General features: G+C 47.1%; 1 protein-coding gene across 5 annotated transcripts in view; it reads right to left on the bottom strand.

The window, feature by feature from the left end:
* ARHGEF2 (Rho/Rac guanine nucleotide exchange factor 2) overlaps positions 1–15,193 on the bottom strand; it is an 886,148-nt gene that overhangs the window by 128,711 nt on the left and 742,244 nt on the right. The window lies entirely within an intron of this gene.

Raw genomic sequence — 15,193 nt, 5'->3', positions numbered from 1 at the left:
GAGAGTGGACAAGGCTTCCACAGCATACCCTACTGCAGCATGCCTTGCAGAGCGAGCAGCGCATGCACGCTACCGCTAGGCTCGACCTAAAAACATTGCTGTGAATTTCAGCTGTAGGTCAGCAAATGAGTAGAGCTCAATGTGATTAAAAAGATCACCAGCCTTACAATCCCTCAACCTCCCATGCCCTAAAAACTTTATTATGAAATATAGATGGGAAAATAGATGATCTCCATAGCAGAGTATATTTATTATACTTGGTAATTCCAGTTTTAGCCTGAGTTATTTCCATATTTTAAAGGCCCGAGTTATTTCCATATTTTAAAGGCCCGAGTTATTTCCATATTTTAAAGGCCCGAGTTATTTCCATATTTTAAAGGCCACAATGATAGTTTTGAATTTAACTTTATGATAGTAGCTGTACTCAATATTTCTGGGAATGCATACCTTGGCCTCTCTCCCTAGGGTCAATTCATATATTGATGGTAGCTCTGGCCGAGCTGCAGCGATTTCCTCTCTCTCTGTAATAAGGAGCCCCTTATGCTGTAAAAGTGATGCCCAGTAGTAATATGTAAAACTAAATATTGCCTAGCCATCCCTGTTTCTGGGGAGCACAGATATCTCTGGGATCGCCACACTCTTGTACCGCCAGATAAAGTTAAAACACATTGCCTAAATTATTTTCAACCAGTGCGTTTCTACCTAAAGTGATATTGCCCTGAATAGGTACAAGATCTTGGGAAGAATGATAATTTTTTTTACTAAATTGCACCTGCTTGCTAATGTTAAATGTAGGCTGTTTATTCTTCTTTAGTCTTGCTTGGCTTTCGTCACTATTGGTGTATAATTTAAACCTGTCATTGTCCACTTCAGCCCTGATCCTAACCCCAAAATATATGTGCTTTCTACTCGCCTACTATCACTCAATACAAAGTCATTGGTACAGACTATCTGGGGTTTCCCTTTATTCAGAAGGTAACTAGAAAAAGCCTAAAATAGTTTGGCTTCCTTTTCTAATTTGGTCAGGGTGTTTGGCGGCTCTGGGGTAAGCACTGTGATGTCGACAGCATATGCCAAGATTTTCGTGTACATCCTCCTTATACTCATTGGCCTTATCACTTTTTTTTCCCTTCAGTCTACTGATGAAGGGGTCGATTTATAATGCAAATAGAAAGGGTGAATATGGGCATCCCTGTTGGGTCCCTCTTGTGGCCCCATATAACATCCTGCCCGTGTGCAGTTTTTGTCTTTGGTCATTCCAGTTACTTTGTCACTCTGTAATTGTGTTCCCCAGACATGTTATGTGAAGGTGTGTCTGGATATGTGTGAGTTGGGTTTCAATGAGTTGTTGTGATGCTTCTGCTTGTCTCTTCCCGGGTCCTCGTGATTTGATTATATGTATTGTTTTTCTCATTTATGTTGATTTGCAACCTTAATATGCTGAAAAATTTTATTTGTAAAAATATTTATGGATTTGTATAGTTATGAAAAAGTATTTTGATAAAATGAAATGAAAATAAAAAGTGTATATTTTTCAGGTATGTTGTAATAATTTTCTCTGAGTGGGTCCAAACATTGGCTTGGGCGCTCACAGTGGCCATTGGGATTAATTCTGATGTATAAATAACTTTGGTCATGAGGGAGATTATCTTTTGGGTCCCTCTTGTGATCCTTCTATATTTTTTTCCAACCCCCATTATTTGTAGTCTAGAAGATGGCTTGTGGTATAATGCCTTTATAGCTTCCATGAAGACATGGCCAAGCCCCTTACGCCTAAGTATTACCCTTAAGTATAACCACAACATTCTGTAGAAGGCTTTTCCCATATTGAGCACAATCAGAGCCATTGGCTCCCCGGCCACTGTTGCAACATCAAACAGGCTAATTGCTTGCCTTATATGGTCTGTAGTTCCCCGACCAGGTATAAATCCATGTTGCCAGGGGAGAAACTATTTGGCTACGATCCTGCCCCTTTGTGAAGCCAGGATTTTTAAATAGAGTTTTGCATTGCTATTGATTAGCAAAATCGGTATATAAGAACCGGGGTTTGTAGGAGGCTTCCCCTTCTTTATAAAGACCAAAATATTAATACAGCCCCATGAAGCGGAGGCAACTCCGTTCCGCTGTATGCCTAGAAAAATATCTGTCATGTCTCTAGCTAGTTCTGGGAAGGATGTTCTATAAAATTCTACTGGTATGGTATCTCGCCCGGCCACTTTACCATATGCTAGACAATATAAAACTAATCTGATTTCATTGGGGTTATAGCATTCTCCAGGGTTTTACGCTCTTCCTTCTCAAGCCCCTTTATTATTACTTTATCAAGAAAGACTTCCTACTGATCTCATGAGGGAAATGTGTCTTCTTGGTAAAGTTCTTGATAATACTCCTTGAATCCTCTGGTGATAGCCTTGGGTGTGCTAGCCAGCCCCCTTCCATGTCTAGTATGGATTCTATACACCAGTTTGTTTTGGTCTGTCATGTTCGAAGGGCCAATAATCTCCCAACGCTCAACCATACTCGTAGCTTTTAGCCCTATGAGTCTGCTGTTTTTCCGCATGCTACCTGCTATGGTAGCTATTAATCCTAGCTTTAGCCACAGTGATATTTAGCAGCAGCTCGTGATCGTCCCGCTTCTTCATGATCAAAAGCAGCCGCCATTGTCCCCATCAGTGTCAATCAACAAAACAGTGCTCACCCACTTATAATGCAGACCGTGTAACAAGCCAAGTAAAAGGTTCAGTTGTTATGGGAGGTCACAAATGTAGACAAGGTGGTACCAAGGAGGGACTAACAAGCCTATTTATGAGTCAGCATGCCTCGCAGAGCGAGGCCGCTATGCTCGACCTAAAAATGTAGAACACAGGAACCCTTTTCCCTCTCTTTCCTTTACTCCTCCATACATTGTCTTTATAGATAAGGGGGAATATAACATCCTAGACTGACCCTGGTCAATCTTTGGGGCCTATACAGACCAAAAGTTAGAAAATAATCATAAATCATCCTTTAAAGTTGCTATATCCTGATCCCCAAGGGGATGTATCACATCGGATCATATCAGACATTTATATTGCAATAGCCGATTAAATCATATTCCCCAAAAATTCCTTGGCCTTAATTTCAGAGCTAAACATGTACATACAACGTTGACAGTTCTCAAATTCTTCCATCTTCCATTGTGTGTCCCTAAGCTGAGCCTCGGGGGGCCTCTGCTTGTCCCTTGACAGCTGCCACATCCGTCTGTCGTCACCCTGTCTTCCCGTGTGGTCATCCTCTCTGATATCTCAGAGAAGGTTTTAGCAACTCTTCGGGTTGCCCCCTGCAGCCTCCTGGTTGCGCCTGTGACCATTGGCCTGTGTCTCGTCTCTATGTGCCATGACGTTTATTTTCTATCAAAGATGGAGTTCCTCTTTAATCAACTTTTCTGCCTCTGGGGTCACAAAGGAAAGCCTAAAATACCATAAATAGGCATTCACCCGCCAAGTAGGCGCAAACCACAATGATGTAAATGCTAGTCTCTCAACACCTCCTCCAAGAATCTAAGTGAGGAAATTTGATTTTACACCAATCGGATAAGGCAATGAGCATACTACCCGCAGATACAGAAACTGAGATGCTGACGTAAAATTAGCTAGTTAGTTTATTTTTCATGCCTGCTGAAAATCTGTAAAACGAAGGAACATCATTGAGGTTTACAATGGTTCTCCGGATGAGCATGGAAATTATTGCCACTAGAATACTTCGTGGCATTCCAACTGTGAATAACCCTCTTCACCCAGATCACGAACACGGTTTTTGGTGCTAAAACAACATTTTTGGAGCCTTGTGAGAATGCTGGTCCTATTATGGAGTAGCCATGTGCACGTTTTTCCAAAGATTAGCAAGGATGTGGATTTGTCTATAGGTGATGGAGTCCGCAATCTTCAGGATCTCACATTATCATATAGAGATGCCCCAGACAGGTCTTTTCTTCCTGCTTTTTTCTGGTTTGAGGGCTTTCAAGGCTGCTTTTCAGAATGTTACTGAAGGGATGTATGTCACCATAGCAATGTCGATTCCACAATAGAGGCCGTGAGTGTATGTTCAAGATGAGTATATGTAGGGAAGTATAGATTTACTGTTCTTAACTCCACATCTATTCAGCTCAATGATGCGGTGCTGGCCTACACTGCGCCGTGGACCGAAATACTAGAATAATAGAATATCTCCCACCCTACCAATGCTGCACTCAGACTCCACGGTGCTTGTTCGAGCGGCCTTGAGCTGGGCGATCACGTGTATTGAGTGTACTCAGGAGAGCAGAGGGAAACTATTGTAAAGAGGGTTACAGCACACTGCTGTCCCCCGCACCCTTCACGTCATACTTCCTTGGATGGCACGGATAAAGCTCGAAGATCCTTTATGAGGAAAGCAGCACTCCAGGCATAAAGCACACACTACTCCGTATACTACATGTAGGGGGCAAGGTTTGTTATCTTCTAATCACGCAAGTTATCTTGCATGCGTTACTGCCACAAAAGAAGTCGAGAAGACCCTGAATTGTCGCCATAGGCGCAGGGCCGGCTTTAGGGCAGTGCGACAGGTGTGGCCGCACAAGGCCCTGATCTGTGGAGGGGGGGGGCACTGTGTTTAGCAATAACTTATGATTGAAGAGATGAGGAGCACTTTTGCCCGGTGGTAGTGAGAGAATCCGAGGAGGCGGTCATGGTGTGGGAGCGCCAAAAATAATTGTCGCAGCGGGCGCCACCAGTGCTCAAGCTGGCCCTGCCGTAGGGTCACCGAGACGTGACCACCTCGGACTCGATGTCCCATCCTATTATGGAACTTCCATCGGGAGGGGGTGGGGTCAGTCGAGAGTTAGGACACTTCCTGCACCTGCCCTGCAGGTTTCAAAACCCACATGAGTCATGACCCATGTGGTGCAGCGACCAAGTCCTACAACATCTGCAGGAAGGAGGAACCGAAAGTCTGATGTGTACATCCACCACCAAGCGTCACTTCCTGGAGTGGGGGGAGGGAGGGGGGGTCTATAAACCGAGCTTGAACCGCCCTCCTGGCCGTGGGGCTCCGGGACTCTGGTGCGCAAGTTCCACAGAAACGCAGCAGGGATTTGTGCTCGCTTTAGTAGCCCCCGGAACCCTTCCATGTTACAGAAAGGGGAGACGATACTTGTGGGGCACACGTTACACGCGCGTCCAGGCTGTATGGGGTGGCCTGACGGCTGATGCACACAAGAGCCTTTACCTGTGGGGCACATTACTGATGCAGGTGCACAGACACATGGGCCCGCTTCGGCTGCGCCAACTGCCGGTCCTGGGATGTTCTTGGGAGCACAGAGCCCCCAAAAGGGCTGCACGGTTAAAGACTGCACGCCTCTCTTCGTGATGAGGCCCACGCCCCAGAAGCTACCGAGCTGAGGGAGGGACCCCAAAACAAACACGGAGGGGGGCCCGCGCTGGGGCGCCAACGCTCCTGGGCCACGACGCCGTTTCTGCCCACCCCACATTTGTAGACCGCTCTTCAGATGGTGAGAACGTGTTTTAAGTGTATCCTTTATTGGACGATATAACGCGCAGCTGTTAAATGATTTCCGAGGATCACACATTTGTGATAAGCAAGAGGGATGTGTCTCTGCTTCCACAGCAAACACCCTGCCCGCTCGATGAGGCCGCTCCTGACGGCTGCAAAGGGCATCCCTCCTTTCGGTGCCCTCCAGAGGTTTACTGTACATCTGGAGAGCACGTGCGTCGCAGGAGTCTGTCCGGAAGGCATTTTACTGCTCGGGAAACTGCAAGCGAGCTGTGAGATGCGGGAACACCTGCCCAAGGGGGACCCCCTAAAGGTTTTACAACCTCGGGACCACTAAGGCATTCTCGCGCGGGGTCAAACTGCTATATAGCTCAGTGGATTCATGTACCAACTGCAGAGATACACCTGTACCTTTACTGAGTCCGGCAATGGTGGATACAATGTTTCATTCATCTAAAGTCGTTAAGATGTGGTTGCAAAGAGGCTGAAAACTGCGTTCGAAAGCGCTATAACAAACACAGTCTTAGCCTTGAGCCAACGCCCAATGAAATGTGAAACCCTCCCAAGTTCAGAAGGCCGTGGCTACCAAAAAACGAACCACCCGTACCAAGTTACGGGGGTTAATAAGCAACATCGGTTTCTATCGATGGCTGCAAAAAGCCACGTATTTTAAGTTATGTTATGTTATATTTTAAGTGAAATTCGTCATATGTGTTAGGGGCTCTGCATACAGTAGAACAACGCAGAGCGGGGGCACGTTACTGCTGTTGTAAACCTGATCCAATTCAAAGTTGTGTCTGTTTCACAATAGCATCCTGCGCGGTTGCCCGGGTAACAGTCCTCGCCAAGGAGATAATATCCTGGAAATTGCGGGTATCTGACCAATCAAGTGCGAGATTCCCTTGCCATTTCCACGGGCCCTCCTATCAGGCCTACGTGCGCTCTAGGTGACACGGGGACAGCTGGCCACCCAAATAGCCTGACCTGGCTGCAGTGGCGGTTTGATACAGATTTGAGGTGAGCGCCCTTGAAAAGAGAGGAATCGGGGACTCTAAATTGGCGTTCGCAAAGCTTCATTGCAAAGGTGTGTGAAGCACTGAGTTAATAAGGCCTAGCCGCGGCACCATATATGGGAACTAGTCATATATCAGCAGGGAAGCTCCTCTCTAAAATGCCTTTAGGGTTGGGACGGAGTCAGTCGGGCCTTTCGACGAGCCTCGTGCTACCCCGCCCGTCAGTCCGCTGCTCCGACACGTGTGAGCAGGTGACAGCAGCATTGGTTGGACTCTGGAGGCCGAAGGGTTAAGGGAAGAGTCGAGGCCGAGTTTGAGATGTTCGGAGACTTCACAACACGAGACGACTACGTGTGCGTTTTTTTCCGCAGCACTTTCTCAGAAATCGGAGCCCTTGTTTTACTTTGTGAAGAAGTGACATGAGATGTGTGAACAGCTGTCGGGAGACAGATGTGCACTGGGCTCAGGGATCTGCCAGCCAAAGCCGCAGCTGCTGATTACAAAACACTATCTGGGATCCCAACAACTGCATGGGGGAGAGAGAGAGGGGGGGGGGGGGAGGAGGAGGAGGAGATAGAGCGAGGGGGGGGGGGAGAGAGAGAGAGAGAGAGGAGGAAGAGAGAGACAGGAGGAAGAGAGAGAGAAGAGGGGGAGAGGGAGAGGGAGAGGAGGGGGAGACAGAGCGAGGGGGGAGGAGACAGAGAGAGAGAGAGGAGCAAGGTGATAGAGGAGGAGGAGACAGAGATGGGGAAGGAGGGAGAAAGAAAGAGAGAGAGAGTGGAGGGGGTGTGAGAGTGAAGGGAGGAAGAGAGATGAGGAGAGTTAGTGAGGGAGGGAACAAGCATCAGGTTTGGTAGTGTTTGCATTATTTAGGCCCGGTAGGGTACAACTGGCCACTGTATAGATAATACATTCTGCCAGCACATTCATGCCTGGCCTAGTGGTGGCTTTTAATGCGTGGAAACTGCACAGAAAAAAAGTGGCAAAAAGTATTGTTTTCTGTACAGAATGCAAACAGGAGAATAAAAAGTCACTGGGATGTTGTGATGACTGAGTGTACTTTCCTGGCTTTAAGAGTCCCTCCCGCAGTCCAATGGAAGCGCTTCTAGGAAGGCAAATGATCTCCCAAAGGACCAATAGCACTTGGCAAGCTAGTGAATGGTACTCCTATGGGTGGGGCCAAAACCTGCTCGGCATCTTCTTTAAGGTGTTGGTAACATTATCTCATTCAGACAGCTGCGCGGTCATGCCAGACCTAACAAGCATTAGCAAAGTCAATAGGTACGAGAGACCTACTGGATTTGTCCTTTTTTTTCAGCCAGGTTTTCCTTCAAACTGGAATGGCATGGTGAGCAAAAAAACGATGGATTTAGGCCCAGATCTCTGTACTGGGGTGAATGTATGACATTGTTCTGCATTCTATCCATCAACTGTCTGAACATGACAAGGGAGGCTGGGAAGGAGGGAGTGGGGGAAAGCGGCAAGCTGACGACAAAGGAGGATCGTAGCGAAGATGGGCTGGAGGAAGGGTCTGAGGACAAGCTGACAACAAGGGACAGTGAGAGGTAGGGGCTGGGTCAAGCTGACCACAAGGAAGGAAGGGTCTGGAGGTAAAGAGATAAACAATGGCTGGATGGGGGAGCTAGTGACTCACTCTTGGAAAAAGAAAGTCTCCACTCTAATGCCAATCAATGGGGAAATGTACTTACTCTGATATTTTTTCTTTTTACATCTCTCTCTTCCCAGTTCCCAAATGTTGGCATGTATTTGCATAAAGTATGTGAATTCATCTGTGCTCTGGCATGATGACCACCAACAGCTTTTCAAGGCTGGCCCAATAACGGGTTTAGGGGCAGCCAGGGCTTTAAGTGGGCCGGATCTGTCTGGGTCTGAGCACCAGCAGTTATTTTCAGGGGGCCTCGAAACGGGTCTCTATTTCCGGGCCTCGTAAAGGTTGTCGGTTTTCTTTTTTTTCTTGGACTGCAGTGAAGCATGCACATCGTTGTGCGCATGCTCATTTTGCTCACTACTGAGTAGTGGAGGTCAAGGCATGACGTCATTGCAGGTGAGCTGTGTTGTAGGAGGAAGGGAAATCATTTAAAGAGAGCCATTTTCTCTCATGATTTCCCTTCTGTTTTTGCAATTAGTAACAACCATTGACAAAGCCAATAGTCCTGACTAGTAGGTAGGATGTTACTTGCTGTGTCATATATCTGGATGCAATGACAGAGACTGCAAAATACAAGTCGAGCGGCACACTATGCTAATTACAGATTTTTGGCTTGCGTGGTTTTAAGCCACGCCCTTGATTACACAGGCCACGCCCCTTCGAGAGACCCCCAGTTTTTTTTTATCCCACTTAAATCCCTGGGGGCAGCCAATTATACCAATGGCTGGTTAGGATCAGGTAAACAGTTTTTCTGGTTGGTAATTTGATAGCAATAGAGTATATGATGCTTGATTTTAGCACCAAACTGTTCCATATCATATAATATTTGTTGCTGTTTGGTAGTACATTATTAAACTTGCTTTTTTAGACTATGTATTATGAGGCCAGCTGATTCAGGTTTATTCATTCATACCTTAAATTGTATTTTTGTTTACTCTGTACAATAAAGTATACCTACTTCATTAAAGATTTACAATATTGTAAGCTGCAAACCACAAAGTTGTGAAATATTTAGCCTCCATCAACAAAGGATATGCTCGGAGGATAAAAGAAGCATACACCATACACAAATAAACCCTGTAATATTTTGGTTTGCCCCGCAGGGCTCAGCATATTTCATGTTCGACTTAATGATCAGGTAAGGAACATCAAATACCTTTCTCAACCGCTGCAATTTCGGGATCTTTACAAACTGTAGAAGTACTAACGTCAATTGTGAACAAAGGAGCCAACACAAATATAATGGAGGTTTCAGAATAACCCAAAAAAAAAAAATACAGCACACCCAAAATAAAGAGACAACGCATAACACACTACAGCATGGGTACTCACAAACTTTCTCTCGGGGGCCAAATTTACATTGTGGTTTGTGTCTGAGGGCCGCACCGGTGGGGGAGGGGGCAGTGGGCGGGGCTAGAGCAACAAAAAAACTGTGACCGTGAGGTTGAACACAGGTCCCTGCAGCGGACGCCTTCGTCCACTGAGCCACCAGACCCGGCACACACACATCTCCCTCCCTCTCTCTCTCTCCCTCTCTCTGTCTCCCTCCCTCTATCTCTCTCTCTCTCTCCCTCCCTGTCTCCCTCTGTCTCCCTCACTCTGACTGTCTCACTCCCTCTTACTCCCTCCCTCTCTCTCCCTCACTCTGACTGTCTCACTCCCTCTCCCTATCTCCTTCGCTCTCCTTCCCTCTCCCTCCCTCTCCTACCTCCCTCTCCCTTCCCTCTCCTTTCATCTCCTTTCCTCCGTCACCCTCACTCCCCTTCCCCCTCACTCCCCTTCCCCCTCATCCCCCTCTCCCTTCCTCACTCCCCTTCCCTCACTCCCTCCCTCCCCTTCCCTCATTCCCTCCCTTCTTCACTCCCCTTCCCTCACCCCCTTCCCTCATTCCCTGCCTCCCCTTCCCTCACTCCCCTTCCCTCACTCCCCTTCCCTCACTCCCCTTCCCTCACTCCCCTTCCCTCACTCCCGGCCTCCCCGTCCCTCACTCCCACCCTCACTCACTTCCTGCCTCCCCTTCCCTCACTCCCCTTCCCTCACTCCCTGCCTCCCCTTCCCTCACTCCCTGCCTCTCTTCTCTCACTCCCCTTCCCTCACTCCGTTTCCCTCACTCCCTTTCCCTCACTCCCTTTCCCTCACTCACCTTCCCTCACTCCCTTTCCCTCACTCACCTTCCCTCACTCACCTTCCCTCACTCCCTTTCCCTCACTCCCTTTCCCTCACTCCCTTTCCCTATGCCTTCACTCTCCCACGAAATGTCTCTTGCTGTCGAGAATCCCTCCCCATCCAGGACATAGTTCTTTCTCGCTGTTGCCCTTCCTGTGAGGGTCTTCGGAAGATGAAACCGCCCCTCCAAGGAAAAGTTTCTCCCCTGAGCTTTTCTAGGGAGGGGTTCAGCAGCCCCCTCTCCCCCCACTTGTATTCACCATTAATGTTGTGACGAGAACCCCGCTCCCTCCACGGGGGTGGTCTCTCCGGCTCACCTCGGGTGGCTGTCTTCACCTCAGACCCCTCCCCCTCTTGATATGTTCTCTGCGCAGTTCCATCATGTGAGGGTCTCGGGCTCCTTCAGTGAAAGAGCTCTCTATCATTCAAGTGCCTCACATGATTTTGGGCCTCCGAGGAGACTGCTGCTGCTTTTTCATGTTTATTTAAATCTAGATATATGTCTTCCTTAGCTGCTCCCGACACCTTTCAAACACCTCACTTCACTTCACGAGCTATTTATAATTCCTGCTTCTGTGTGACAGTTTTGTGGCCACGCTTCCAGGACGTTGCACAAACACAGACATCACTATTACTTAATAGGCTGCTTCCTCCATTCTAACCCTGCCTTCTGGACACAATCAGTAATTAAAATGCATAGAAGTGGAGCCCCGAGTTAGAAAAAAAACCGATAGTTAAATACTGGAGGAAAGCACTCTGTCACTCTCTGTCTCCCTCCCACCTGTCTGCCTCTCTCACCCCCTTCCCTCTCCCCCCCTCTCCCTCCCTCTGCCTCCTCGCCTGGCGTGCGTGTGCGTCAGTGGGGCTGAGACAGCTTCCCACCGCACCCGAGTACTTAACAGGTCTTTAAAAGACCACTTACTTGTTAATGAGGCTTTGTTGTTCTTTAGCCCCTTCTTAGAGCCCCTGCACCTCCACTCTGACCTTCGCTGGAATCGCCCGGCCCCATAGAGCGCTGCTGCAACCGGCAGTGTTTGCAGACACAGGACACTCTTACATTTTTCTTAATAACACTGGTAGGATGTCTCCAAGGTCCGCGGGCCGCCAGGGAAGGCTTGCCGGGCCGCCACTGGCCCGCGGGCCGTACTATGAGTACCCCTGCACTACAGCAACATCCACCCACTATTTCAAAGATAAACCAATTAAATGGGATACTTGGACCCTAAAAAGACACCTGTGTAACCTTCTGCACATACTTCTGACTAGTCAACCCACGACAGTCCCTCATATGGCTCTTTCCCGGATTTGTAAATATCCCCAGGTACACCTCACAACACTAAACAAGCAAACGCATACATGAAATTTTAACCACCCTGACTCTACACATGCTCCTACTGAAACAGAAAACAGACTGTGGGCTTTGACGGAAGCCTTGAATAAGTGCCCATAGGTACCCAAACCAAAATGGCACTGCAAAGCTTCACTAAATGGGAGCGCAGCGCTATACAATTCTATGTTCGCATAACAGATGTGCACTTAGGCAAAAAATGTGCACCTATGAATTTGCAAACCAGTACAGTGTAGGTAGGGATATTTTTTGGAAGGCAAGAGAAACTACACAGTTCTCAAGTGTTACATTCTTAAAGAGTAAGGCAACTTAAAAACGAAATAAAGCAGTAGAACAAGTTTAAAAGTTAGAGTACACTTAAAAAAAATACAATGAATGGAAAAATGATTCAAGATAGAGTGCCTTTTAAGCATATGTAACGTGGTGCTGCACCAATGTTGCCAAAATACAACATGGCATAAAAAGTTTAACAAAATGAAAAGCGCTATTAGAACATCGACAACAAAGGAGATAAGGGTAACATTTTACAAAATATTTTTCCTAGTTTATGCCATTCGGAATGCACTCTGTCTCTTAACACCAACATTTAGATGTAGACACCAGAGCGCCGATGAGGGGAAATGTGGCAAAAAAATCTCGGTAGAACTGCCCCAGTAACAATTTGCACGCGTTACCCTCTGTTTTTTGCACTAGTTTTAAAAAATGTGCCAACACTCAGAAAACATCTGATTGATACACACCATGTTCGAGCTGGGGTATTTTTACACCACGCGTCTGCACTGGCCGCCTTGGTGTTTTTGTTTATGTAAAAGTTGGGATTGTAACTCCATCGATTAGAAAAAAATCTCAAATGACAGCTAGCCTTACAAAAACCGTCACCAAAATATCAAAGGCTCGCCTTTTGGTATTCAGAGTCAGATAGTAGTGATCCATCCACGCTTATAAGGCTGCACGAAGGATACTCACTGTTTCAGCATCCTTGCTGAAATTGCACAGAATATTGTATGACTAAGTTTCAGCAGCATGGATCAGAAACGTTATCGCTCTTACACACATACGTTCATATAAGGGCCTCCACCTCCCACGGTGGATTCATCGCCAAGGACTGTCTGGTGTGCCCAGATCTCACGGATGCCTACATTTCAATTCCCACTTGAGGCTCACCCTCCATTTCTCAAGTTTCACAGGAATGACAGGCAAAGCCAGTACTGCTACAGTCCCTTTTGTGCCACTTCCACACCTTGGCCGTGAACCAAGCTGATCCGTGGAGTTGGAGGCCACCTCTGGGATCACGTCTTCCTTCGTGAATTTACCATGACAATAGCCACCTCGTGGCTCAGTGTCCTCTCCATCTCGAGGAGGGTCTACCGGACACATCATCTCTCTTTCACCACCTGGACTTCACAGTGACCTTGTAGGAGCTGACCTGCATTGCTTCCTAGGTCATACAAGGCACGGCACCACAGTATCTGCAATCTCTTGACAGCCCCTATGTCCCTACTCGTCACCTTCGCTCTGTTACTCAAGAAAACTTTAATGTACCCAGATTCAAACTCTCCAGGATGGAAGGCAGATCTTTTACCTACCTGGGTCCCTCACTCTGGAATTCCCTTCCCTTAGCTATTCGTAAAGAAACAACCTACACCTGTTTCCGCAGAGCCTTGAAGACTTGGTTATTTAACCAATAATCTCTACAAACTGCCACTTCCTTTCTAGCCCAGTCCGTTCAGGCCCTGTGAAACCCTTTTTGAGTAGCTGTTGCGCCCTATAAATTCAATAAATAAATAAATAAAAATCAACCCCTCGCCTTTATTGTGAACACCATCCCTCAATCCAAGCTCACACGCAAAAAGTGTCACCTGAAGAAAGGGTTGAACAGAAAATGTACCAGAAGTCCCTCTCATGCAGGAATCTAGCCCAGGTAACAGGTTTTCTTTCATCGTGGATTCAAGCGATCATTTCACACCCCCTTCACTGTCAGACTGCAACACTGAAAAGCCTTCCATTTGAGACTTCCCTTTCTCAGGCATGAATCCCTAGACCACCACTCCCTGATATCACGCCATTGGTGGCTCAACAATGTGGGAGCATGGAATCAGAAATGGGAAATCCGTCATTGTCGTCCGTCCAGGTGCCCTCTTGGAACTGTGTGCCAGCAGGATGGTTGGTGAACAGTCTACAGGGCTCGATGACAGGGGTCTTTGGTCCTGCGAGGAAGTCTCGCTCTATATCAAGTGCCGCGAGCTGCTCTTGGGGACAATCACTGTAAAGAGTCTGGGCTGGAATATCACTGCTCCTTATTGACCCAAATGGATAATATGTCCGACATTAAAAGGTCAGTGACAGCAAGCTGAAGAAGCAGAGTGCTCTAATCAAGGACCTCTGGTCCTACTGCCTCGAAGGACAGCGGACTCATTATGTGGACTTCTTTCCGGGTCTCTCTAGCTCCATTGCGACCGGCACTCTTACCTTTGAGCTTCCCGTGATTGAATGCTGGACCTCCACGTCTATTAGTCCCTCCTCTAACACGGGGTCTCTTGAAGGATGTTTTTTCTTTTCTCCTAAACCACCTAATTCTCCGCTTTGTGACCTGGTGACCGGACCCGGAGGCCTGCGCAGTAGATGCCTTTGTACAAGTTTGGAGCCTTTTTCAGGCTTATATCTTCCCACCATTTAGCATGAACTAAAGTATGAAAGCCAGGCAAAGGGCATGGCATCTGGAGTACACGCCGGCGCGGTCATTGGGAAAACCTGTCATCCCCCGATTTCTAAATGGGGCAGTGGACGTGAAAGGTGGGTTGACTAGACTTTTGGCCCTTTTTGGTGAGCTACAAACTGATTGTCATCCAGGTGCTACTTTGAATTTAAAGAGAAGGTTCAGTGCTTGAGAATGACCCTGGATTGACGACACCGGCGGCTCAAGGCTGCCACAACCGTACCTTGAGCACTGCCACCAGAAGCCCACATATGATGGGAACACCTTCGGCTGGTCTTAGCTTTCCAGAATAGAGACTGAGATTCCTGGATTTTTTCCCCATATTAACCACCATAGAAACAACACTGCAAGTCCCAGAATTGAAAAGTACTATTGGGTAAAATAAACAGCACTGCCTGGCAGAGGGCCTATGACAATGGGCCACTTGGCTGCTATATTACCGGTGGATCATCTAAGTTACATGTTCATTCTATTCTTCTCGGCTGTGCTTTACAAAATTAGTCATTCTTTTTAAAATATATATATATATATATATATATATATATATATATATATATATATATATATATATATATATATATTTTTTTTTTTTTAGTTAAGCAGCAAGGGTGTAATGGAACTGGGGCAGGAGAACAACACAAGGCCTGCGTGACAGACAAACTGACGCTGAAGTCCCCTCCAAGCACTGGGCCAGTGATCTGCAAGAGAGGGGTGTTTCTCCTCATCACCTGCTCCCTTAAAGCCAGGGAGCC

This window comes from Lissotriton vulgaris, chromosome 12 (genome assembly GCF_964263255.1).
Source record: "Lissotriton vulgaris chromosome 12, aLisVul1.2, whole genome shotgun sequence".
NCBI lineage: Eukaryota > Metazoa > Chordata > Amphibia > Caudata > Salamandridae > Lissotriton > Lissotriton vulgaris.
Note: the sequence above shows the minus strand (reverse complement) of the source record. Positions and strands in the feature narration are given on the sequence as shown.